Source organism: Bos grunniens, chromosome 6 (genome assembly GCF_055505025.1).
Source record: "Bos grunniens cultivar Pamir isolate PY7600 chromosome 6, Bosgru_T2T1.0, whole genome shotgun sequence".
Classification (NCBI taxonomy): domain Eukaryota; kingdom Metazoa; phylum Chordata; class Mammalia; order Artiodactyla; family Bovidae; genus Bos; species Bos grunniens.
In genome coordinates, this window is record NC_141170.1 from 42,899,153 (window position 1) to 42,927,056 (window position 27,904).

Genomic DNA, 27,904 nt, shown 5'->3' on the forward strand with positions numbered 1-27,904 from the left:
GGAGAAAACATGTCAACATCAAGCTCTTTACTCACTCACCATGAGAATATTTGTTTGTTTATTCATTTGTTTTTGTTAATGTTGTGATTTCCTATATAAACATATGGTATCCACTTCCTCTTTTTAAACTTTTAGTGTCTTTATTACATAGATGTGATCAAGGTCTTCCTGCAGAGAGCGTCTGAAAACTAAGCAAGAGAAGATGAAAATTTCATTGTTTTAATACTCCCTGCTTTTGACATTTTAAACAGGATTTGGTTAATACCTCTAGTTCACTTCCCATAAAGTTTAAAAAAAAATACTTTTCAAGATAGAATCCAGAATTATTTTGTTACAGCTGAAATAACAATTCATTTAACTGCCAATTTGAAGTCTGGTTATGTCAGAAAAGATAGATGATTAGGAAATATATATTAATCTAAAACAAACCCTATTTGAGGGCTAAATCCTAAGTAATCCATTATGTAGTAATCCATCTTGTACAGTTAGATTCTCCTTTCTCTGCAATTCCACAGAACTGGGCTAGCTTTTTTTCTCAGTATCATAGTTGTCCATTTGCCAGGCACCCTTCCCATTATACTGTTCCTCTAGGTCATAAGCTGTGTCTTATTCTTTGTAGACATTCCAGTGCCTGGATAGTGAATGATTGAATAAATAAAGGTATGAACACACAAGTAAATAACATCAGTAAGAAAGATTTGAAATATAACTTGGGGTACATGATTATTCAAATGTAAAATAATGTATGGAAAATGATAAATTTTAAAAAAGATATAAGTAGTGAAATGAATTGTGTATAACTTTTTTTTCTAAACACTGAGTTATGGGAGTTGAATTAATATTTATTGGACTATTTGTTAGGCTTCTTTGGATGATCTAATCAGGCAAGAAGGAATGGGGAAGGGAGTAATAATATAAGGATGACTCATTGGAAAAGACTGTGATGCTGGAAGGGATTGGGGGCAGGAGGAGAAAGGGATGACAGAGGATGAGATGGCTGGATGGCATCACTGACTCGATGGACTTGAATCTGAGTGAACTCCGGGAGTTGGTGATGGACAGGAAGGCCTGGCGTGCTGTGATTCATGGGGTCGCAAAGAGTCGGACAGGACTGAGCGACTGAACTGAACTGACCTAATCAAATTTTATTAATCAGGGTTGAATTTTAACCACAGAAACTTATCTAGCTTGTGCATTCAAATAAAGCTGAAAATCAGTTTTCTGCCATGTAAACTTTGGACTTTTTTTTTTTTTTCACGCTTGCTGCTGCTGCTGCTAAGTCACTTCAGTCGTGTCCGACACTGTGCGACCCCATAGACGGCAGCCCACCAGGCTCCCCCGTCCCTGGAATTCTCCAGGCAAGAATACTGAAGTGGGTTGCCATTTCCTTCTCCAATGCATGAAAGTGAAAAGTGAAAGTAAAGTCGCTCAGTCCTGTCCGACTCTTAGCGACCCCATGGACTGCAGCCTACCAGGCTCCTCCCTCTAAGGGATTTTCCAGGCAAGAGTACTGGAGTGGGGTGCCATTGCCTTCTCCGTTTTTCATGCTTAACCTTAATCAATTCAAAGAAATAATGATTGTGAACTGTGGTACTGGAGAAGATTCTTGGGAATCCCTTGGACAGCAAGGATATCAAACCAGTCAATCCTAAAAGAAATCAACCCTGAATATTCATTGGAAGGACTGATGCTGAAGCTTCATTTGAAGCTGAAGCTCCAATAGTTTGGCCACCTGATGCAAAGAGCACACTCATTGGGCAATAGAAGATGAGATAATTGGATGGCATCATGGACTCAATGGACATATATCTGAGCAAACTCTAGAGATAGTGAAGGAGAGGGAAGCCTGGAGTGCTGTAGTTCATGGAGTTTTAAAGAGTTGGACACAACTTAGTGACCAAAAAACAACCACCTTTATTTATTTGAACAAACTTCAAAAAGTTTGCAAAATATAAATAACATTAGAAAAATATTAGGGCTTCCTAGATGTGTCAATGTATAAAGGATCTGCCTGCAATGCAGGAGATGCAGAAATATATTATATGTAGGATTTTAACATCAGATATAGAAAGCTAGGTACAGCTACCAAAAGCTGGATTTACAGAAGAGAAAGCTCAGGATTAGGATCAGAATAGAACTTAATAGAATAAGCCAAATAATTTTCAAATATTTAAATTTGTATTAAATGCATGAGGCATTTCTCTAGTATCTTATATCTTACAGTTCCAAACTAGGTATTGACCAGCCACACAGGTAAACAGATAGGTGGCCCTGGTTCTCCTGATGGAAGCTTCCAGGGAGAGGTGGTCACTTGCCTTTTTCTTGCAGGCCTCACAGTCCAACCTCCTGGGGACTGTCACATTCCACTGGGAAGTCTGGGATGGCTGTGTGGTCTGCAAGTCAGGCAGTGACAGACACAGAATGTTGTCCCCAGGTTTTGTCTGCCTCTCACTTCCCAGGGTGAGCCTATTGGACCAGGTTGGAAGGGTCTGGCCTCTGGGGGAAAAAGATGGACCCCAGTGAGAGACATAGCTGATTTCCTCTCAGAACATGACATTCTGGATGGTCCACTCAGGGGTCCTGATCCCTCGCTTCCTTTCGAGGTCAATAGCTCCTCCGGACTCCATCTCTAAGCCCTTTAAGGAGTCACATTGCCCAGCTTACCCAGGCTCTCAGGACACATGTCGAAGGTTTATAGCTCTACTCCCTAGCCACAAGACCAGCTGCATAACTCCCCAAATTTCTTGAAGGAATTCAGGATGATGTTGGTGCTCACTGACATGAGCCTGTCTTTGGGCACCAGGAACAGAAATGCAGTCACGTGGGTAGCATGGGCCCTGGATGTGGACGGATGATCCGCAGCAGTGACCATGGAGTCTTTCTTGGCCAGCAGGAGTTGACATTGTTTCCAAACTTGGAACAACCTACCTGACCTGTGCCTCCTTGGAGACTGAGGCCACCCTGTCTGCGGCTTCCTACCTCCCCAGCTCCTACTCCTAAGTCAGCTGCTCTTAGTAGCGCCTGGTGTCCTACTCAAGTTTTATGACCAGCTGCTTGTCAACTGTAAAAAAAAGCCCTTGATTTCATCTCAGTTATCCCACATTGCCTCCCTGAGGTAGTGCATGAGTTCTCAAAGAGCTGGGATCTTGTTTTTCTCTAGGGCAGACTTCAGGGAGATGATAATTGGAATAATACTTTCTAGGAAATTCCTCCTTTGAACTTAAGACAAGCTCCTTCTGCACCTCCTACATGAACACTTTGGCTTGGGCCAGGTCCTCCTCCTCCACAAGCTGGTCCTTGTCTGGTTTAGCCTTCAATGCCTGCAACCTGATCTCCTTCAAACTGAACACCTCAAACGTGTCTAAGAAGAGTTTACTTTCTTCTGTGTCCACAGGAGGTCACTGTCACTGAAGTATGCCAGGATGTAGCTGAAGATTCTGGAAGTGATGTTGGACCCCTGCTCATCCGTGAAGTAGTGTTCTGGGAGAAACTTGTAGATTTTCATCTACTTTTCCTTGTCCATATTCCCCTTCAGGGAGAATAGCCACTTCTGTCTCTCCACCTGGGGGAGCCTAGTGAAAATTTTGTGTTTCTCAAAGTTATTGAAGAGGAAAATGCACTCAATGAGGTGCTGGAAAAATATGTTTGGGTTCCTCTTCAGGAGCAATGGGCCAGACAGACTGCCCTGGTGCTGGTGACCTCTGGGTTCAGGTCTACTAGTGTGCTGATGAAACAGAGGAACAGGCAACACTTTCACTTCACCAAGTCCTCCTGCAGGGGTCGGGTGAACAAAAGTAGTGTCTGCTTCTGGAAGAAAGTGTTCAGGTCCTTCAGATGTGTGCGGATGTTGGGGATGTACTTGTTTGTTGGGGCTGTGTAGTGGACACAGAGGTCACATAAGATGATGTTATTGAGAACATTCCTGCCTATGCCCACCTTCTAGTCCCTCTTTCAGGTTCATGCGAGTCATGCCCTCTGTGATCAGAGGACAAGCCATCATCACCTTGGGAAAGCTGTGGTTACAGCATGAGGACCTTGTCAAGAATAGTGTCCCCATCTTGGTGTGAGAGCTGGAGGTGGGCATAGACAGGAGCTCTCATTGTCCATCACAGCCAGGATAAACCCCTCCAGCCAGACCTTCTGTAGATGGACACACCAGGATTGGACCATCAGCAGTTCGGTAGAGATTGCAAAGCCTGCTTGTTGACAGACATGGTGATACCAAAACACTGATTATGCAGGACAGGCAGCTTGTCTCTCATACACAAGATAGCACAGTGTTCCAAGATGTTCACTAAGACCTGGACTGCAGATTTCCTGACGTTGGTCTTCTCATCACTAACCCTGTTCCTCAGCATCATCATGAAATCCTTTTCTGTTGAATTTTTCTGAGCACTCTTTTGGTGGCTCTCTACTCCTGAAACTGAAGGAGTGTTATCCAGAAATGCCTGCATGCTGTCCAATGGGGACGTGACAAAGGACTCTAGGCCGTGTGTGAAATTGGACACAGCCTTGCTGTGGACCATTGGGTCCTTGTCTATACAGCCGGCAAACAAGATTTCCTGAACCAAGAACTTATGCTTCAGGAACTTCTCATGCTCAAGGGGAAGTGGGTCATCTACCTCTTATCAGGTAGTTCCAGAAGAGCCAAGGCAACATCTAGAGTGAAACCTAGAAAAGACATTAGCATCTGGTGCTAATTCATAAATTCAGGCCATGAAAGAAGCATATTCCTCACAAGGAAGCTTGTTGAGCAGCTGGCCCAGAGGATGAGCCATATGGGTTTCAGTTCAGTTCAGTTCAGTTGCTCATTCATGTCCGACTCTTTGTGACCCCGTGGATCACAGCACACCAGGCTTCCCTGTCCATCACCAAGACCCAGAGCTTGCTCAAATTCATGTCCATCAAGTTGGTGATGCATTCCAACCATCTCATCCTCTTTTGTCCCCTTCTCCTCGTGCCTTTAATTGTTCCCAGCATCAGGGTCTTTTCCAATGAGTCAGTTCTTCACATCAGGTGGCCAAAGTATTGGAGTTTTAGCTTCAGGATTAGTCCTTCCAATGAATATTCAGGACTGATCTCCTTTAGGATGGACTGGTTGGATCTCCTTGCAGTCCAAGGGACTCTTAGGAGTCTTTTCCAACACCACAGTTCAAAAGCGTCAATTCTTTGTTGCTGAGCTTTCTTTACGGTCCAACTCTTACATCCATATATGATTACTGAAAAAACCAAAGCTTTGACTAGACGGACCTTTGTTGGCAATGTAGTGTCACTGCTTTTTAATATGCTGTCTAGGTTGGTCTAGCTTTTCTTCCAAGGATCAAACGTCTTTTAATTCATAGTTGCAGTCACCATCTGCTATGATTTTGGAGCCCAAGGAAATAAAGTCTATCACTGTTTCTATTGTTTCCCCATCTATTTGCCATGAAGTGATGGGATGGATGCCGTGATCTTAGTTTTTTGAATGTTGAGTTTTAAACCAGCTTTTTCACTCTCCTCTTTCACTTTCATCAAGAGGCTCTTTAGTTCCTCTTTGCTTTCTGCCATAAGGGTGGTGTCATGTGCATATCTGAGATTATTGATATTTCTCCCTGCAGTCTTGATTCCAACTTGTCCTTCATCCAGCCTGGCATTTCACATGAGGTTTTCTGCATAGAAGTTAAGTAACCTGGGTGACAATATACAGCCTTGGTGTACTCCTTTCCCAATTTGAAACCTGTCTGTTGTTCCATGTCCAGTTCTAACTGTTTCTTCTTAACCTGCATACAGATTTCTCAAGAGGCAGGTCAGGTGGTCTGGTATCCCCATCTCTTGAAGAATTTTACACAGTTTGTTGTGATCCACACAGTCAAAGGTCTTCACCTAGTGCAGAAGTAGGTATTTTTCTGGAACTCTCTTGCTTTTTCGATGATCCAATGGATGTTGGTGATTTGATTTCTTGTCTCTCTGCCTTTTCTAAATCCAGCTTGAACATCTGGAAGTTCTCAGTTCACACAGTTTTGAAGACTTGCTTGGAGAATTTTGAGCATTACTTTGCTAGTGTGTGAGATGAGTGCAATTGTCATAGGTTTGATATTCAGATTTATTGAACACCTTGCCACAGATGTGTTGTAGGACTGGATGTATATAGTTTCTTTTAGTTCACCCAGAACTTACAAGCTGGATGACCAGGTTTCTACTGCTGACAACTGGAGACATGATGGCAAGGGGGCTGTGATGGCAGTCTTTGCTCACTTGTCTCATTAATATTATGGAGAGCATTTGGTGGAAAACACATCTGAGAATCTTGTTTCCTTCTCTGTGAATAGGGAAGCAAAGCAAATACAACCCATGATAGGCCAGTTCTGGTATATATTTTGCTTCATGGAGATTTCTAGCTCACATAACATGAAATTCATGAACAACTGGTTCAAAATTAGCTAATGCAACAAAGACTTTCTACACAATTATGTATACACTCTGGCTTCTCTTTTAGGGAGAACTTGGGAAGAAGTCTTGAAAGCTCTTCAAACATGAGAGGTTGCATTTAGAATTTGACAATGGTCTTCAGAAGAAGAAAAAAAATCTCTTCATCTCCTTTGTCTCTTCATCCTCTTCTTTAGTAACCTCATCCATCTTTATCACCTCTTTCTTGCAGGGCTTCCCTCTTCCTTCTCTTCTTTGGATTGGCCTCAGTGTTTTTTGGTTGCTCTTTTTTCTTTTCTCATCTAAGCTGGATTCTTGAGCCCACTCTTTTTAGAATCTGAACATATTTATCAAACAGCAGTGGGTGGAAAACTTGATTGAATTACCCTGTCTGCTACTTCCAGAACAAGAAGATAAAGCCCAGCAGTGTGAAGGATGAATTCCTGCTGTTGAGCACTGTCATTTTTCTTAACCACCTTATGAATGAAGTGATTAAACACGGCCATCAGCATGTTGTGGGAAATTCTGTTCTCCCCAAAAAAGGTCCAAATGCTCTTATTCTATGGAGACTGGCTTGCCTTTTTGGAAGTTTTTGGTCTTCTGCCTGTGTTCAAAAGATGTTCTGTAGGAGCTGTTCCATACGCAGATGGATTTCAGATGTATTTGTGGGGAGGGATGTGCTCTTCCTGTCTTATTCCTCTGCCATCTTGGAAGTTCTTCTGGACTGGTTTTTTCTAAAGTACTCTATTATTTTATGTAACAGGGTCACAAGGCAGCATGCATTTGCTTATCTATTTCTTGCAAGATAACCAGAAACATGAACTTGTTCTTCCTTCTATTTAATTAACATTATAATTCTTAGTATAAAGGATAATGTAACTTTCCTGAACCTATTATATTAAATATTCTTATGGTTGTAATCTGTCATTAAAGGATTACATTAGAAGATAGCTGGTAGGAAACACACTGAGAAAAAAAAGTTGTTATTAACTAAATTCTAGAGAACCTCTGTTGCTGAAATTTGATCTTTGGAATACTGTAATAATATTACTATAGAATATGTTAGTATTGGAATACTAGGAATAGCAATTACTATGGAATACTGCACAGTAATTGTTAAAGTTTATTGAGCATAATCCAGGCATAGTTTTATGCTCTGTAATGACCAAAATGGGAAGGAAATCCAATAAATAATGGATATATGTATATGTATAGTTGATTCACTTTGCTGTACAGCAAAAAATACAACAGTGTAAAGCAATTATACATCAATGAAAATATATATGTATGAACAGATCATTTTTGATAAATTAATATAATGAAACATAGTTGTTATAAATTCATGGATGATGGAACTATTACTTTCATATCCTAGCTTTGCTACTTGCATATTATTTGGAGAAAATTGCTATGCTTTCTCAAAAATAATCCCAATTTATAAGATAATGCTAGTTTTTGCTCAAGTTTATTACACTGTCATAAGATATATTTCAGAAAAGGTACATAAAATGCCTATGGATCATGTGGAGGCATACAACCCACAATGCCTGGCTCAGAGTAAATGTTCTATGAATAGTATGTGTATACTCAGCCACTTAAATGTCTAGAGATTTTAAAACATTGGCCCAAATCATACATCTTATATGTTAAACTTTTAAACCATATCAGATAATAAAGTCCTCTTCTGTCTCTACAGACTGTTTTCCACTATTCTCCACAAGCTTCTGTAATATATGAATTTGAAAATTAGCAATCCTGAAAATGAAATTTAGGAAAGTTCTCTATCACTTAGTAACAGGGATTTTTCTAGCACCTCCGGTTACCACAGGTTATATCAATTCAGGTCAGTCACTCAGTGGTGTCTAACTCTAGGCAACGCCATGAATCGCAGCATGCCAGGCCTCCCTGTCCATCACCAACTCCTGGAGTTTACTCAAATTCATGTTCATTGAGTCAGTGATGTCATCCAGCCATCTCATCCTCTGTCACCCCCTTCTCCTCCTGCCCCCAATCCCTCCCAGCATCAGAGTCTTTTCCAATGAGTCAACTCTTTGCATGAGGTGGCCAAAGTACTGAAGTTTAAGCTTTAACATCATTCCTTCCAAAGAAATCCCAGGACTGATCTCCTTCAGAATGGACTGGTTGGATCTCCTTGCAGTCCGAGGGACTCTCAAGAGTCTTCTCCAACACCACATTTCAAAAGCATCAATTCTTTGGCAGTCACTTTTTTCACAGTCCAACTGTCACATCCATACATGACTCCTGGAAAAACCATAGCCTTGAAAAGATGGACCTTTGTTGGCAAAATAATGTCTCTGCTTTTGAACACGCTATCTAAGTTGATCATAACTTTCCTTCCAAGGAGTAAGTGTCTTTTAATTTCATGGCTTAAATCACTATCTGCAGTGATTTTGGAGGCCCAAGAAATAAAGTCTGACACTGTTTCCACTGTTTCCCCATCTATTTCCCATGAAGTGATGGGACCAGATGCCATAATCTTCATTTTCTGAATGCTGAGCTTTAAGCCAAATTTTTCACTCTACTCTTTCACTTCCATCAAGAGGCTTTTGAGTTCCTCTTCACTTTCTGCCATAAGGGTGGTGTCATCTGCATATCTGAGGTTATTGATATTTCTCCGGGCAATCTGATTCTAGCTTCTGTTTCTTCCAGTCCAGCGTTTCTCATGATGTACTCTGCATATAATTTAAATAAGCAGGGTGACAATATACAGCCTTGACGTACTCCTTTTCCTATTTGGAACCGGTCTGTTGTTCCATGTCCAGTTCCATGTCCTATATGCATGTCCATGACCTGCATATAGGTTTCTCAAGAGGCAGATCAGGTGGTCTGGTATTCCCATCTCTTTCAGAATTTTCCACAGTTTATTGTGATCCACACAGTCAAAGGCTTTGACATAGTCAATAAAGCAGAAATAGAGGTTTTTCTGGAACTCTCTTGTTTTTTTGATGATCCAGTGGATGTTGACAATTTAATCTCTGGTTCCTCTGCCTTTTCTAAAACGAGCTTGAACATGTGGAAGTTCATGGTTCACATATTGCTGAACCCTGGTGGAGAATTTTGAGCATATACTTTACCAGAGTTTTAGATGAGTGCAACTGTGCAGTAGTTTGAGCATTCCTTGGCATTGCCTTTCTTTGGGATTGGAATGAAAACTGACCTTTTCCAGTCCTGTAGGCACTGCTGAGTTTTCCAAGTTGCTGGCATATTGAGTGCAGCACTTTCACAGCATCATCTTTCAGGATCTGAAATAGCTCAACTGGAATTCCATCACCTCCACTAGCTTTGTTAATACTGATGCTTTCTAAGGCCCACTTGACTTCACATTCCAAGATATCTGGCTCTAGGTGAGTGATCACACCATCCTAATTATCTGAGTTGTGAAGATCTTTTTTGTACAGTTCTGTGTATTCTTGCCACCTCTTAATATCTTCTGCATGTGTTAGGTCCATACCATTTCTGTCCTTTATCAAGCCCATCTTTGCATGAAATGGTCCCTTGGTATCTCTAATTTTCTTGAAGAGATCTCTAGTCATTCTGTTATTTTCCTCTATTTCTTTGCATTGATCACTGATGAAGGCTTTCTTATCTCTCCTTGATATTTTTTGAAACTCTGCATTCAGATACTTATATCTTTCCATTTCTCCTTTGCTTTTCAATTTTCTTCTTTCACAGCTATTTGTAAGGCCTCCCCAGACAGCCATTTTGCTTATTTGCATTTGTTTTTCTTGGAAATGGTCTTGATTCCTGTCTCCTGTACAATGTCATGAACCTCTGTCCATAGTTCATCAGGCACTCTATCTATCAGATCTAGTCCCTTAAATCTATTTCTCACTTCAACTGTATAATCATAAGGAATTTGATTTAGGTCATACCTGAATAGGAAAAGGAGTACATCATGGCTGTATATTGTCATCCTGCTTACTTAACTTATATGCAGAGTACATCATGAGAAACACAGGACTGGAAGAAGCACAAGCTGGAATCAAGATTGCTGGGAGAAATATCAATAACCTCAGATATGCAGATGACATCACCCTTATGGAAGAAAGTGAAGAGGAACCAAAAAGCCTCTTGATGAAAGTGAATGAGGAGAGTGAAAAACTTGGCTTAAAGCTCAACATTCAGGAAACTAAGATCATGGCTTCTGGTCCCATCACTTCATGGCAAATAGATGGGGAAGCAGTGGAAACAGTGTCAGACTTTATCTTTTGGGGGGTTCCAAAATCACTGCAGATGGTGATTTCAGCCATGAAATTAAAAGATGCTTACTCCCTGGAAGGAAAGTTATGACCAACCTAAATAACATGTTCAAAAGTAGAGACATTATTTTGCCAACAAAGGTCCATCTAGTCAAGGCTATGGTTTTACCAGTAGTCATGTATGGATGTGAATGTTGGACTGTGAAGAAAACTGAGTGCTGAAGAATTTATGCTTTTGAACTGTGGTGTTGGAGAAGACACTTGAGAGTCCCTTGGACTGCAAGGAGATCCAACCAGTCCATTCTGAAGGAGATCAGCCCTGGGATTTCTTTGGAAGGAATGATGCTAAAGCTGAAAGTCCAGTACTTTGGCCACCTCATGTGAAGAGTTGACTCATTGGAAAAGACTCTGATGCTGGGAGGGATTGGGGGCAGGAGGAGAAGGGGGCAACAGAGGATGAGATGGCTGGATGGCATCACTGACTCGGTGAACTTTGGTTTGGCTTAACTCTGGGAGTTGGTGATGGACAGGGAGACCTGGCGTGCTGGAATTCATGGGGTCGAAAGAGTTGGACACGACTGAGCGACTGAACTGAACTAAACTGAACTGAACTGAATGGTCTAGTGGTTTTACCTACTTTTTTCAATTTAAGTCTGTTTTGGCAATAAGGAGTTCATGGTCTGAGCCACAGTCAGCTCCTGGTTGTTTTTGCTGAGTGTATAGAGCTTCTCCATCTTTGGCTGCAAAGAATATAATCAATCTGATTTTGGTGTTGACCATCTGGTGATGTCCATGGGTAGAGTCCTCTCTTGTGTTGTTGGAAGACGGTGCTTGCTACGAGCAGTGTGTTCTCTTGGCAAAACTCTATTAGCCTTTGCCCTGTTTCATTCCGTATTCCAAGGCCAAATTTGTGTGTTACCCTAGGTGTTTCTTGACTTCTTACTTTTGCATTCCTGTCCCCTATAATGAAAAGGACATCTTTTGGGCGTGTTAGTTCTAAAAGGTCTTGTAAGTCTTCATAGAACCATTCAACTTCAGCTTCTTCAGCATTACTGGTTGGGGCACAGGCTTGGGTTACGATATATTAAATGGTTTGCCTTGGAAATGAACTGAGATCATTCCGTCATTTTTGAGATTGCATCCAAGTACTGCATTTTGGACTCTTTTGTTGACCATCATGGCTACTACATTGCTTCTAAGGGAATCCTGCCCACAGAAGTAGATATAATGGTCATCTGAGTTAAATTCACCCATTCCTGTCCATTTTAGTTCGCTGATTCCTAGAATGTTGATATTCACTCTTGCCATCTCCTGTTTGACCGCTTCCAATTTGCCTTGATTCATGGACCTAACATTCCAGGTTTCTATGCAATATTGCTCTTTACCTCATTGGATCTTGCTTCTATCACCATTCGCATCCACAACTGGGTATTGTTTTTGCTGTGGCTCCACCCCTTCACTCTTTCTGGAGTTATTTCTCCACTGATCTCCAGTAGCATATTGGGCACCTACCAACCTGGGAGTTCCTCTTTCAGTGTCTTATCATTTTGCCTTTTCATACTGTTCATGGGGTTCTCAAGGCAAGAATACTGAAGTGGTTTACTATTCCCTTCTCCAGTGGACCACACTCCGTCAGACCTCTCCACCATTACCTGCCCATCCAGTGGCCCCGCAAAGCATGGCTTAGTTTCATTGAGTTAGACAAGGCTGTGGTCTTTGTGATCAGATTGACTAGTTTTCTGTGATTATGGTTTCAGTGTGTCTGCCCTTGATGCCCTCTCGCAACACTTACCGTCTTACTTAGGTTTCTCTTACCTCAGACATAGGGTATCTCTTCACGTCTGCTCCAGCAAAGCACAGCTGCTGCTCCTTACCTTGGATGAGGGGTATCTCCTCACGGCTGCCCCTTCTGACCTTGAACATGGGGTAGCTCCTCCTGTCCGGTCCTGCACCGTCGCAGCCTGGCACTGTTGGCCTCTGCCCCTGACCTTGGGCATTGAGTAGCTCCTCTTGGCCGCTGTCCCTGGCCTCGGACGTGGGGTAGCCCCTCTCATTATATAAGGTTAGATACAGGTTGCTGCTGCTGCTGCTAAGTTGCTTCAGTCGTGTCCGACTCTGTGCGACCCCATAGACAGTAGCCCACCAGGCTCCCCCGTCCCTGGGATTCTCCAGGCAAGAATACTGGAGTGGGTTGCCATTTCCTTCTCCAATGCATGAAAGTGAAAAGTGAAAGTGAAATCGCTCAGTCGTGTCCGACTCTTAGCAACCCCATGGACTGCAGCCTACCAGGCTCCTCTGTCCATGGGATTTTCCCAGGCAAGAGTACTGGAGTGGGGTGCCATTGCCTTCTCCGAGATACAGGTTATATACAGGTTATATAAGAATTATAAATAATATTTGTCTCTTATAAAGAATGAAAGTTCTCAGCAGTTTATATTCTCTAGTAGTTGCTTGCACGTTCTGCTTCTTTTATTTTTATGATTCTTAAATTATTATTATTGAGCAAGTAGGAAGGCAATTATCAAATGTAATTTTGTCTTCTTAGAAGGAACACTTTAAAATGCTCCTCTTAAAAAACAATTGCAATTTTAAATTCTCAGATGACTCATCCATTGTCTCTCTTACTTCTATTTAATAGGGGGAGGAGAGAGGTTTTATATTTTCTTCTTAGAGAATTTTTTCATTATTTTAATTTGAACAGTACTCCTGTGAACAAAATGTTGGAGTTTGGGATACGAGAAGGTAGAGAAACTATACCAAGTTCCCAGATTATAAACATCACCTATACAATAAAGGATATTAGATTCACTTGCTCAGACAGTAAAACATCTGCCTACACTGTGGGAGACCTGGGTTTGATCCCTGGGTGAGGGACATCCTCTGGAGAAGGAAATGGCAACCCACTCCAGTACTATTGCCTGGAAATCCCATGGACTGAGGAGCCTGGTAGGCTACAGTCCATGGGGTCCCGAAGAGTCAGACACGACTGAGTGACTTCACATCATACAATAAAGGAAAGGGAACACTGGTGTTACATATTAATCATTTCATATGTTCCATAGAAAAATATAGAATAATAACAACTGTATTTTCTATCCCAGGTGGTATTTCTGCATTGCTGCCAACATCGAAAAAGCATGAGAGTTCCAGAAAAACATCTATTTCTGCTTTATTTACTATGCCAAAGCCTTTGACTGTGTGGATCATAATAAACTGTGGAAAATTCTGAAAGAGATGGGAATATGAGACCACCTGACCTGCCTCTTGAGAGACCTGTATGCAGGTCAGGAAGCAACAGTTAGAACTGGACATGGAACAACAGATTGGTTCTAAATAGGAAAAGGAGTATGTCAAGGCTGTATATTGTCACCCTGTTTATTTAACTTATATGCAGAGTACATCATGAGAAATGCTGGGCTGGAAGAAGTACAAGCTGGAATCAAGATTGCCGGGAGAAATATCAATAACTTCAGATATGCAGATGATACCACCCTTATGGAAGAAAGTGAAGAGGAACTAAAAAGCCTGTTGATGAAGGTGAAGGAGAGTGAAAAAGGTGGCTTAAAGCTCAACATTCTGGAAACTAAGATCATGGCATCTGGTCCCATCACTTCATGGCAAATAGATAGGGAAACCGTGGAAACACTGTCAGACTTTCTTTTTGGGGGATCCAAAATCACTGCAGATGGTGATTGCAGCCATGAAATTAAAAGACGCTTACTCCCTGGAAGGAAAGTTATGACCAACCTAGATAGCATGTTCAAAAGCAGAGACATTACTTTGCCAACAAAGGTCCATCTAGTTAACGGCTATGGTTTTTCCAGTGGTTATGTATGGATGTAAGAGTTGGAATGTGAAGAAAGCTGAGTGCCGAAGAATTGATGCTTTTGAACTGTGGTGTTGGAGAAGACTCTTGAGAGTCCCTTGGACTGCAAGGAGATCCAACCAGTCCATTCTAAAGGAGATCAGTCCTGGGTGTTCTTTGGAAGGTATGATACTAAAGCTGAAACTCCAATACTTTGGCCACCTCATGAGAAGAGTTGACTCATTGGAAAAGACTCTGATGCTGGGAGGGATTGGGGGCAGGAGGAGAAGGGGACAACAGAGAATAAGATGGCTTTATGGCATCACCGACTCGATGGACATGAGTCTGAGTGAACTCCAGGAGTTGATGACGGACAGGGAGGCCTGGTGTGCTGCAATTCATGGGGTCGCAAAAAGTCACACATGACTGAGCAACTGAACTGAACTGAATCAGAGTTAAGTTATGCAGTTAGTATATTCTTACTATTGCCTTTTGACCACCAATAAAATGGCTGTTTTAAATTTAAAGACTCAAAGAATTCAATTACCATACAAATAGTAAGAAGAAATAAAGCTTAATATACAGCTCGTTTATTATTATAAGATAGACATTGATTCTATAATGCAGTGTAAGTCAAACGAACTAATCTTATTTACTAAAGCAATAGTGACTAGATTTACATTGTCAGATAAGACACCTACAAACACAAGATAAAAGAAAGTACATATACAAAAACTGGAATTATAATCTAACATCAAGGGATTTTTCTTTAAAACATATTAGCTTGGATAATCAAGGGTTTTTTACTTCATCTTTAACATTTCTATTAGTATGAACTTACAAATAGATATATTTCAATGAAAAAATTTAAGAAGATAGGACAAATGAAAGAATAAATCAATTAACTATAATATTCAATTCCATTAATAATTTTCAATAAATGATTTACAGTTTATTTAATATCACTGGGGCATAGTAAGGCCACAGGTTTTCTAATGTGTTTTTGTTGCTGACCATCTGCTAAATGTTCTCAGAGATTTGCAAATTCCTAACTCATGGTCAACATTTTGTTGAAGTTTATTGTCTTATAACTGTCAGCAATTTTTTCTAATTCCATTTGTTTACACAAAGCCTAGCTGTCTGACTACAGAAGATACTCAAAATCTTCAGTCTATAATTTTTTATGTCTGAACACAATTATTCATCTTACAGAAATATGATGAATCTCCTAAATGCCTAAAATGTAACTAAGTAGCAAAGCAAGCCTGATGTCTGGGACCATGAAAACAGCTGGTTTTATACTGTTTTCTGCTACACTCTGTTCTTTCAGTTTTAAAGAATCTGTTCATTTTGATATTTGGCAAAACTAATACAATTATGTAAAGTTTAAAAATTAAAAAAAAAAAAAAAGAATCTGTTAAAGAGTCTATGGACTGTTCTGTTGGGATTGTCCCTGTGAACTTGAAGCAGTGAAATGGGGACACCATGAACATGGAATACACTGACACTTCTCTTATAAGTCTCTCATTTACCTTAAGATAGGGAATGGAATTTATATTATAGGTAGTGTCTGCTATTATACATGGGTTTCCCAGACAGTTTAGTGGTAAAGAATCCACCTGCCAGGCAGGAGACACAGGTTTGATCCCTGGGCCAGGAAGACCCCCTGGAGAAGGAAATGCCAACCACTCTAGTATTCTTTGCCAACAAAGGTATATCTAGTCAAAGTTATGTTTTTTTCCAGTAGTCATGTATGGATGTGAGAGTTGGACCATAAAGAAGGCTGAGCACTGAAGAATTAATGCTTTTTAACTGTGGTGTTGAAGAAGACTCTTGAGAGTCTCTTGGACAGTGAGTAGATCAAACCAGTCAATCCTAAAGGAAATCAATCCTCAATATTCATTGGAAGGACTGATGCTAGAGCTCCATTACTTTGGCCACCTGGTGAGAAGAACTGACTCATGGAAAAGACCCTGATGCTGGAAAAAATCGAAGGCTGGAGGAGAAGGGGTTGACAGAGGATGAGATGGTTGGATGGCATCACCAACTCAATGGACATGAGTTTGAGCAAACTCTGGGAGATGGTGAAGAACAGAGAAGCCTGGCATGCTGCAGTCCATGGGGTGGCAAAGAGTCAGACATGACTGAGTGACTGAAAAATAACAATCAGTATTCTTGCCTGGGAAATGCTATGGGCAGAGGAGCCTGAAGAACTACAGTTCTTGGGGTCTCAAAGAGTTGGACACAATTTAGCAACTAAACAACACATTGTGCATGATTTTTAATGATAAGTAAATGGATACATAGAATTATTTAGACAGAAAATGAGATTTGTATGAGATCTTACCCCAAACCTTGAAGATAGGTATTTCTTTGCTGTATACTTTAAAATATATTAATATTAATTTTTAAGAATCTCAGATGAAGCATAGTTAATAGCATTATTTCCTTTTATATGAACATCTAAAGGGAGTGCACATCGTTCAACCCCTTTCATGCATTGCTACATTTTAGGTAGGAGTTCTGGTTGATTGAACTATATAAAGAGAATTAAACAAAAAAGATTATACATGGATACTTTTGCTGGAAAAAAGTGTGGCACTTAAGTTGTTTCTATGATTCTTTTGAATTTTGCCAAATTTAGATGCTACAATATCAAAGATCACCACAGTCAGATTTCCACAGTCAGTTTAGTCACTCAGACATCTGACACTTTGCAGCCCCATGGACTGCAGCAGGCCAGCTTACCTGTCTATCACCAATCCCAGAGCATGCTCAAACTCATGTCCATCAAATTGGTGATGCTATCCAACCATCTCATCCTCTGTTGTCTCTTTCTCCTCCTGCCTTCAATCTTTCCCAGAAACAGAGTCTTTTCCAATGAGTCAGTTCTTCACATCAGGTGGTCAAATTACTGGAGTTTCAGCTTCAGCATCAGTCCTTTCAATGAATATTCAGGATTGATTTCCTTTAGGATTGACTGGTTGGATCTCCTTGCAGTCCAAGGGACTCTCAAGAGTCTTCTCCAACACCACAGTTCAAAAGCATCAATTCTTTGGCCCTCAGCCTTCTTTATGGTTCAACTCTCACATCCATACATGACACTGGAAAAAGCATAGCTTTGATTAGACATACCTTTGTTGGGAAAGTGATGTCTCTGCTTTTTAATATGCTGTCTAGGACTCGATGGACGTGAGTTTGAGTGAACTCCAGGAGTTGGTGATGGACAGGGAAGCCTGGCGTGCTGCAATTCATGGGGTTGCAAAGAGTTGGACACGACTGAGAAACTAAACTGGACTGAACTGAACTGAAGGTTGGTCATAACTTTTCTTCTAGGGAACAAGCATCTTTTAATTTCATGGCTGCAGTCACCATCTGCAGCAATTTTGGAGCCCAAGAAAATAAAGTCTGTCATGGTTTCCATTGTTTCCCCATCTATTTGCCATAAAGTGATGAGACTGGATGCCATGATCTTAGTTTTTCGAATATTGAGCTTTAAGCCAACTTTTTCACTTTCCTCTTTCACTTTCCTCAAGAGGCTCTTTAGTTCTGCTTTTTCTGCCATAAGGGAGGTGTCATCTGCATATCTGATATATATTTCTCCTGGTAATCTTGATTCCAGCTTGTGCTCTATCCAGCCTGACATTTTGTATGATGTACTCTTCATATAAGTTAAATAAGCAGGGTGACAATATACACCCTTGACATACTCCTTTTCCTATTTGGAAGCAGTCTGTTGTTCCATGTACTGTTCTAACTGTTGTTTCTTGACCTGCATACAAATTTCTCAAGAGGCAGGTCAGGTGGTCTGGTATTCCCATCTCTTGAAGAATTTTCCACAGTTTGTATCATAGTCTCTCTAGATTTTATTTCAACATTAAAAAATAGTGTTACCAAAAGTGGGGTCTGGTTTCTCACAGCTCTAAAGTCAATAAAGAGGCAAGACTCGTAGAAAGGAAAGGAAAGCAAGTTTGCTTTAACTTAACTTTAAAGGCTGGCAACAGAATGTGGGGGTCATTCCTGTCCAAAGGCTGACTTCCCCTACTGGCAATCAGCATTCAAGAAACTTTAGAGGCAGAGGGAGGGGCTATATGCAGAAATGGCACAGTCAGCTCTCATAGTCATCTTAAAATTGGTCATGTTCTGATCTGATGAGCATCATATTGATTGTTTTTTTTAAATTTTATTTTATTTAACTTTACAATATTGTATTGGTTTTGCCATATATCAAAATGAATCTGTCACAGGTATACATGTGTTCCCCATCCTGAACCCTCCGCCCTCCTCCCTCCCCATACCATCCCTCTGGGTCATCCCAGTGCACTAGCCCCAAGCATCCAATATCGTGCATCGAACCTGGACTGGCGACTCGTTTCATATATGATATTATACATATTTCAATGCCATTCTCCCAAATCTTCCCACCCTCTCCCTCTCCCACAGAGTCCAAAAGACTGTTCTGTACATCAGTGTCTCTTTTGCTGTCTCGTATACAGGGTTATTGTTACCATCTTTCTAAATTCCATATGTATGCATTAGTATACTGTATTGGTGTTTTTCTTTCTGGCTTACTTCACTCTGTATAATGGGCTCCAGTTTCATCCACCTCATTAGAACTGATTCAAATGTATTCTTTTTAATGGCTGAGTAATACCCCATTGTGTATATGTACCACAACGTTTTTATCACAGTTAATCTTCAGTTCCAGGGTCAGTTTTTCCTTTTCTTTGAGGCCAGTTCTCAGAATTATGGCAGCTTATATCATGGCTATAGTCTGGTCATCATGTAGTTAACTTCTTCACCTGCATAGGGGGAGGAGAGTGGATTCAGTATCTACATGACAGCTCAAATGTCCTGTAGACATGTTTATCTCAGTTGTGGCCTAGAAGTGGAGGGGAGGGCTAAGGAGCTATTGTTTAATGGGCAGAAATTTTCAGCTTTGGAAAATGAATGGTTAGGAAATGGTGGTGAAGTTTTCTAAAAAATGTGAGTGTACTTAATGCCAGTAAAGTGTACACACTTTTTTTTTTTTTTAACATGGTAGGAAAAAATACTATATTTTCCTCTTAAGGCTGAGATAGAACAAAGTTCAAAGATAGAATTTTAAAATCTCATTCATTAAGCTTGTACTATTTCTTTCATTATTGTGTAGAATTATCTGTATCTCTTTTGGGATCACTCTTTACATCCATTGTAGTTAACAAAAATCTTGTTATTTGACCCCATTATTTATCTGTGATGACTGAAAACTTTCAACTAATATTAACCAAATTGCAAGAGAGTTCCAGAAAAACATACTGTGTGGATCACAATAAACTGTGAAAATTCTGAAAGAGATGGGAATACCAGACCACCTGACCTGCCTCTTGAGAAATCTGTATGCAGATGAGGAAGAAACAGTTAGAACTGGACATGGAACAACAGACTGGTTACAAACAGGAAAAGGAGTATGTCAAGGCTGTATATTGTCACTCTGCTTATTTACCTTATATGCAGAGTACATTATGAGAAATGCTGGGCTGGATGAAGCACAAGCTGGAATCAAGATTGCGGGGAGAAATATCAATAACCTCAGATATGCAGATGACACCACACTTATGGTAGAAAGTGAAGAGGAACTAAAAAGCCTCTTGATGAAAGTGAAAGTGGAAAGTGAAAAAGTTGGCTTAAAGCTCAACATTCAGAAAACAAAGATCATGGCATTCAGTCCCATCACTTCATGGCAAATAGATGGGGAAACAGTGGCTGACTTTATTTTGGGGGGCTCCAAAATTACTGTGGATGGTGATTGCAGCCATGAAATTAAAAAAATGTTTACTCCTTGGAAGGAAAGTTATAACCAACCTAGACAGCATACTAAAAAGCAGAGACATTACTTTGCCAACAAAGGTCCATCTAGTCAAGGCTATGGTTTTTCCAGTAGTCATTTATGGATGTGAGTATTGGACTATAAAGAAAGCTGAGCATCAAAGAATTGGTGGTTTTGAGCTGTAGTGTTGGAGAAGACTCTTGAGAGTCCCTTGGACTGCAAGGAGATCCAACCAGTCCATCCTAAAGGAGATCAGTCCTGGGTATTCATTGGAAGGACTGATTTTGAAGCTGAAACTCCAATACTTTGGCCACCTGATGTGAAGAGCTGACTCATTGGAAAAGACCCTGATGCTGGGAAAGATTGATGGCAGGAGAAGGGGACGACGGAAGATGAGCTGGTTGGATGGCATCATTGACTCAATGGACATGAGTTTGGGTAAACTCTGGGAGTTGGTGATGGACAGGGAGGCCTGGAGTGCTGGGTTTCATGCGGTCGCAAAGAGTCAGACACAACTGAGCAACTGAACTGAACTGAAACAAATTGTAGCCAAAATTTAGAATATGCACAAAAACTGTAATGTTAAAATAGCAGCTAGATTAATTTATAAAGTAGTTCCTCAAAGGTACAAATATTTTCAAAGTCTTATTGATAGCAGGCTACAGAGAGAAAACATATTATTTCATTCATATATATATATATATATGTTTTATCTCAACATTTTTATATAACAAAAATAATAGGCATATGAAACATTTTAAACTTTTGACAATTTTTACTTTAATATTACAACTTGTTTAGATGCAGTTTTTATGTTCCTAATAATTGCATATATTTACTTCATATTTTTCTAATTTCCTAAGTGATATGTTTATCAAGGTCATGTGCTATACCAAAACTTGTGCTTGTGTTATTACAAAAATGATTTGTCTGAATTTTGAGCTTTCCAACTGAATTTCTATTAATAATCCCTATAAAACAAGATGTTTGATTTTAACCAGAGTGAAATTCCAAAAGGTTTTTGATTCCATGAATTAGTTGAAAAAATTAAATCATTGTTGGAATTAATTTGGCTTCTTTTTTATTTGAAGACATAATATTAACAATTTGTAGGTTCTGTGTAAACTTCTGCTGCTGTAATGAAGCCTACCAATTAACATCTATGCATCACTTACAATATGTTCAAATCAATAATGTTATTGCAGGAGAATAGTTATTTAAGTGAAAAGTAATGTTTCATAAAGATACATATGAATCTAACTTCTATAATTGCACTTGGGAACAGGGCCTGGCCCAGGTGGCTCACTTGGTAAAGAATACACCTGCCAGTGCAGGAAATGCAGCTTTGATCCCTTGATGAGGCCAATCCCCTGGGGAAGGGAGTGGCAACCCACTCCAGTATTCTTGCCTAGGAAGTCCCATGGACAGAGGAGCCTCCTGGTTATAGTCCATGGGATCCCAAAGGGTCAGACACAACTCAGCAGACATGGACACAACGGTATGTTCAGAGATGATGACTTAACTATCTAATTAGATGAAGCCCACCTACTTTATGGAGGATAATCTGCTTTACTCAAATTGATTTGAATGTTAATGTCATTCAAAAAGTTTACCTCCTTAGCAACATCCAGACCAGTGATTGACCATATATCTAAGCACAGTGGAGTCGTCAAGTTGATACATAACCCCAAGGTCAGTGAATGAAGTAGAATTGCTGCAATGAATATAGAATGTATTTCCAAAAAGAATAATATGTTTATTTCTTGATATGACTGCCTCTTCAACCATGAAAGTAGTTTTAGGTTGAGAAAATGGGAGGCATGGGTCTTATTCTTTTGATTTAAGCAAGCTTTAGCAAAGTAGGTCTTGAGGGTCAAATTCCATTAGCCAGCTTTTTTGTAAATAAAGTTTTATTGGAACGGCCATTCACTTAAGCATTGTGCACAGCTGCTCTCATGCTACAAAGGCAGAGTCCAGTAGTTGTCATGCAGACTTGGTGGCCCAAAATCTAAACTTGTAACTATATTTTTATTTATAGAAAATTCTAATCATTGGTCTAGAATCAAAACATACATGTGTTACCCGAACATCCTAGAATTTTAATATGAAACAGATAAGATCCAGGAAAAGTAAAGCTATAATATTCATCACACTTTTCCTCTGTCAAACAATGGGGAATAACTTCAATTGGTGGTAAATTTGTGCTCTTTGTAATTTTGTGGTAATTATAGTGTATGTTTGAATGAATTGGACATGAGAATGTCTTATTACCTTTAGAAATTGCAACCAAAGTTTTCAAGGGACTACTTTTGTATTTGAGATGTTATTGCTCATTGCAAGAGCTTTACTAATATATATATATATATATATATATAATTTATATATATAAATCTATATATATATATATTTTTTTTTCTTTGTAAGGCCAGAGTTACCACTCTCAATACTTGCAAAATGGACCCTTGGAACAAAAAAATGAATTATGTGAACTTAGTGGGTTATAAAGTGTGACCAGATAGGCTGTTAGGAAATTAACTCTCAACTAGTTTTCCGGTTGGAGGCAACTTATGCTTTTTAATCGCTAACTTGCCACATCCCACTATATTTTGCATACAGAATAATACATTCAATAATTTGGTTTCAAAGGCTAATGTGGTCATGAAAATTCAGTGTTTGTAGCCACTCAAGCTAATTGTTCCATTGAAAATATAATGAAGAAGCCATAAAGGAATTTCATAGATTTTTCAAAGTGCTGGAGCAATAAATGATCCCCCGTGGTTCCTCTTTGAAACATTATTTTCTGTGCTTCACAGCTCTTACTAACAGAATGAGAAATATCTGGAATGTATTTATGCATTAAAGGAATATGGACATTCCTGGCCAAGGCACAGATGGTAGAAATTAAAGTTCATTCCCTGGGATAGGATTCAGTATATGAATACAGAGATGCTGATAAATGATTTAAAAAGTTGAAGTTTACCATAGAGTGTGAAATCTTTCTAAGAAACATGTGAATCTATTAACAGTATTGCCAGGTGATTCTCCAAATGTGTTTTCATATATCTCTTTAAAATAGATTACATTTATTTTTAAGATATAAAATTTTTAGCTGGTACTTAACACCATTTAGAAAGTAATAAGCAAAGCATGTATGCCAATATGGATTAGGAAAAACTAAAATTGCTTACATTAAAATAAAAGATTATATTATATCTAGTACTTAAGCTAAACTGCTGTTGTTAAAGCCAAATATTAGCTCCCTCCATTAAAGCAAGCCCACTGGTTTAGAAACATCCAGTCTGAATTCAGATCATCAGTATTTTGGTGACCATACTAAGGCTTAGCCATGAATTTTGTTGTTTTTTGTCATCAAAATTAATCTGCTAATTCTTACATAAAATAATGTAATATTTATAGTATATTTTAAAATGTCTTTTATAAGTATATTTTACTTGCCAACTATGTATTTAAAGCATTGGCTTTGGAAAGGAAAAAGAATGCAGAATTCTAGGATGACTGCCAATGACCAAAACCATTGAATAACCCTTGTTATTTTATGTAAGCAGAACCTCTGAATATGATGGAATATCACTTCCATGATTAAGTTATGTTATATGACACACAAAAAAGTAACCTGATATTTTGAGAGACGAGAGCAAATTAGTAAAAAGAATATAACATTAGGCAATTTTCTTAATCCAGAAGAAAAAATAAAGTAATAAAAATCCATAACTTACTCTTTTCATCAAATTATTATTTAATTTAGCTATATTTTATAAAATAAATTGTTGGTTCTAGATATTGATAAATAATGGAAAATGAAAAAATACATCATCCCAACTTTTGCTTCATTTTCAGTAAAAGTTTAAAAAGAATATCCTGAGGTTGCTGAAATTGCTTTAGAATTTTTCTTTTATTCTCAGTTATATATTTAGTTAGATTGGTTTCTCCTATGAGTGATGATAAAATAAAACATAGAAATTTTCACTGTAAAGTGTCAGATACTGTATCATTGCCATCAGTCCAACTTAGGTAAGACAAATAAGCAAACTCATAACACTTTATATGCATAATGTTCAAAATGTGCAAATATACCTTAAATATGAATAATTTCTTTTCATTTATGACATTTTAATTAATTTATTTTAATAAGAAAATAATTACTTTGCAATATCATGATGTTTTTTGCTGTACATAGACATGAATCAGCCACAGTTGCATTGCAGAATATCAAACAGTTGTGAATATACAACCATTTTCTCTATTGCCTATGTGCTTATTTTTAATTTTTATGATAAGCTTTAATTTTATTTATTGAAATGTAACTTTAACAGTAAAATTTGGGGTTTATAATTTGTGTATATTTTTCTAAATTTCATTTTCTAGTTCTTAGTTTTTTTGCTTGTGTATGTGTCTTATAGTAGAATTAATCCAGGGCTTTTCTTCATGGATGAAGAAAATCTGGCTTTTCTTTATGGATGGATTTAGAAGCAATATCCTAGACTTTGGCATAATTGTTTAAAAGTTATATGCAGAATATATTTATGTAATTTGAAAGTCATATCTGGATAGGACCCTTAAATACAGGATTGACTCAAGGACTGCAATAGGATTGAAGTGCTAATGGTGGTTCAGGCATCGATTTAGTTGTGAAAGGCAGGTAAGAATGAATGTATGAGTTGTACTTCATATTTATTACAAATAAGTACAATGAAGATAACTCAAGCATGGTTATCTATGCTTAAAAATAAATACTTTAAAATATATTCAAAAGCTATTTTGAATAAAATTTAAAGTGATGAGTATCTAAAGAAACTGCTGAGTTGCACAGGAAGTTCTCTGAGCTCTCTCCTAAATGGCCATGTACAACATTTACAAGGAGAGATTCATACTTATCCATTAATGCCAAAAGTGGTATACAGCAATAAATCCAGAATATTCAATTACCTTTACTTGGGTTTTAAGAAAGCAGTGGAAAACATCAGTAGATTTGAGGATCACCAAAACACTGGCCTCTAAGGGATAAAAGATATTGGTAGAAAATTCTTGATGAACCTTACCACCCTGGACCCCTAATAGTCCATGCAGAATAGGCATCAAGATGTCAGGAAAGGAAGCACTGGCTTTGTTGCTAGACATTAAAGATGTGCATTTCCTAGAATGCCCTGAAAATTTAGGTCTTCATTATTTGTTATTTTAACAAAAGCAACAGACAGTCTCAAAGAACACTGAAAAGCTTACCAAGCAAGAATTGTGCAGATAATAGCCCATGAAGATGGAAGTTGGGAGGTTAGAAATGCACAGCTTGCATTCTGTACCAAAGAGTGATAGCTGATATGAATTTTAGAAGTGAAAAAATTCTCTCCTTAGAAATGTGAGCTCAGATTTTGTATGTGAACCTGCAGCAGTTGGAAGCCCTAGAGCATTTTTGACTCCAGGAATGTTCTTCTCTCACTTTAACTGCCAGCTCCTGGTGGAATAAGACTTGGACTTTGCAGGTGAAGCTTAAGGACAAAACCAGGAATCACAGTCTGGGATATGTCAAAAATCAAATCAGATGACAAATGCCGAAGATAAGTCCTATCCATGGGAATATATGGCCAACAAGAGTCAAAGGAATGGACTAGAATTAAAAGTAGGGAATAAGAGAAAGAAATTATAATATTAATAAAAAATAACAATGACAGTAATAATGCCTAGCATAAATTGATCACTTGTTCTAAGCATTGTCCTAAGCACTTTATGTATATTAATTCATTTAATTCTCTCCATTTACTTAAGAGATGGACTTTGATGCTAATGCAGCGGAATGTGATTTGCGTCAGTCTGCTCCTAAATACATCAATTTTCTCTTTTGGTATTCCAAATGCTCAATTAAATTCTTCAATTTATTTTTCCCTAAGGAGAATAACTTGAACACAGAATTAGTTCCAGCTGAAGCAAGACTATGTTAACCTGTTATTTCTGGGCTGCATTTGTGTATTTTGTATATTAGTTTGAAAATGATTCAATAATGAATTTGCAGATCATGACACAAAGTATACCATTAATGCACTGAACTTCATGGTTAAATGAGCACTGAGTTTTAAGTGAGTATTATCTTTTAATGGTTTATAATTAAGATTTTCCTAACTATATATTTTTATAATACATTTCTTTCTGAACCATTTTTGTATTGCATATACTTCTAAAAAAAACCACACTAAAAGAAAAAAGAAGGATTTAACATTAAGACCCAGGAGTAAGGCTCTGCAATTTGGAGATATAAGAAGTACATTAGATCTGGCTCTTTTTTATAAAGCTAATGGTAAAGAGGTAGGATTTTATTTCATAAACTAAAGGGAATTGTTATCATTTGGATAGTACCTTGGAAAATGTTTACCACTCTTTGTGAAACATTCATATTCTACAATATGTTGTATATTGAGTTAACAGATTTATGTGGCAATAAAGGAGTAGAAAAATAAAAAAAAAAAAGAGATGGATTTTGTTATAACCAATCTTTTGTTTACAGATACAGAGACTAGATATAGTGAGGATAAAACTTGTTCTTATTCAGGTAGAGAGCAGAAAAACTAATGTGAAATTGACTTAGAGATATTTACCCTGGTTACACTTGTGAAAGGATGCTGCTGCTGCTAAGTCGCTTCAGTCGTGTCCGACTCTGTGTGACCCCATAGACGGCAGCCCATCAGGCTCCCCCGTCCCTGGGATTCTCCAGGCAAGAACACTGGAGTAGGTTGCCATTTCCTTCTCCAATGCATAAAAGGGAAAAGTGAAAGTAAAGTTGCTCAGTCGTCGGACTCTTCGCGACCCCATGGACTGCAGCCTACCAGGCTCCTCCATCCATGGGATTTTCCAGGCAAGAATACTGGAGTGGGGTGCCATTGCCTTCTCCGTGAAGGGATGCTAGGTTCATTTAAAAGATAAACAATGAAGCAGGTAGAGCAGCTATTTAGATTTAGTTTGTAAAAATGTGTGAACAGCATACTAAGTACTTCAGATTTCATTATGTTTCTCTGCTCAAGTAACTCCATAACTCCTTTTTAATAAGAAATAAAGAATTGTCTAATAATTAGAATTTTTAAAATCCATTAGCCACCACAAGAGTTCTTCATTACTACATTGTTGAACATGCTCATGCAGAGTCTAGAAGTCTGTCAAGGGTTGTTTTAGAATAGAATCCTACATTGTTTGAGATATTTTTAATTGTAACCTCCAAGTTAGAGACCTTAAGATCCATTCTGACCCAAGATACTTTTATTGTCTCTCAAACAAACAGATATCCTGTAATTAAATATATGACATTAAAATTTTTTGAAACTATTATCCTGTATTGTAATATAACATGCTATGTGGGATTTTACTCAAAATTTAGAATAAAAATCACATGCTCAGATACCCTTCCAACCATCAATGTAATTTCAGTTTGCTTAAAGGAATCTTTGCATGATAAAGAAATAATTACACTGAACTCCTATTATGTTTGTGTTAAAGAGATATGAGATGTAAACTCTGTTGTGCTTTCTCATTTTCTAATCCTGCCAGCTATTACTGATTATTTAAAGCCAATATATATGCCCAGCAGTGGGATTGCTGGATCATAAGGCAGTTCTATTTCCAGTTTTTTAAGGAATCTCCACACTGTTCTCCATAGTGGCTGTA

At 38.6% G+C, this 27,904-nt stretch overlaps 2 pseudogenes; both read right to left on the reverse strand.

The window, feature by feature from the left end:
• Positions 1 to 2,996: 2,996 nt before the first annotated feature.
• On the reverse strand, positions 2,997 to 4,028 carry LOC147370607 (condensin-2 complex subunit D3 pseudogene; annotated as a pseudogene).
• A 10-nt stretch (positions 4,029 to 4,038) lies between these two features.
• On the reverse strand, positions 4,039 to 6,917 carry LOC147370608 (condensin-2 complex subunit D3-like; annotated as a pseudogene).
• Between the last annotated feature and the right edge of the window lie 20,987 nt (positions 6,918 to 27,904).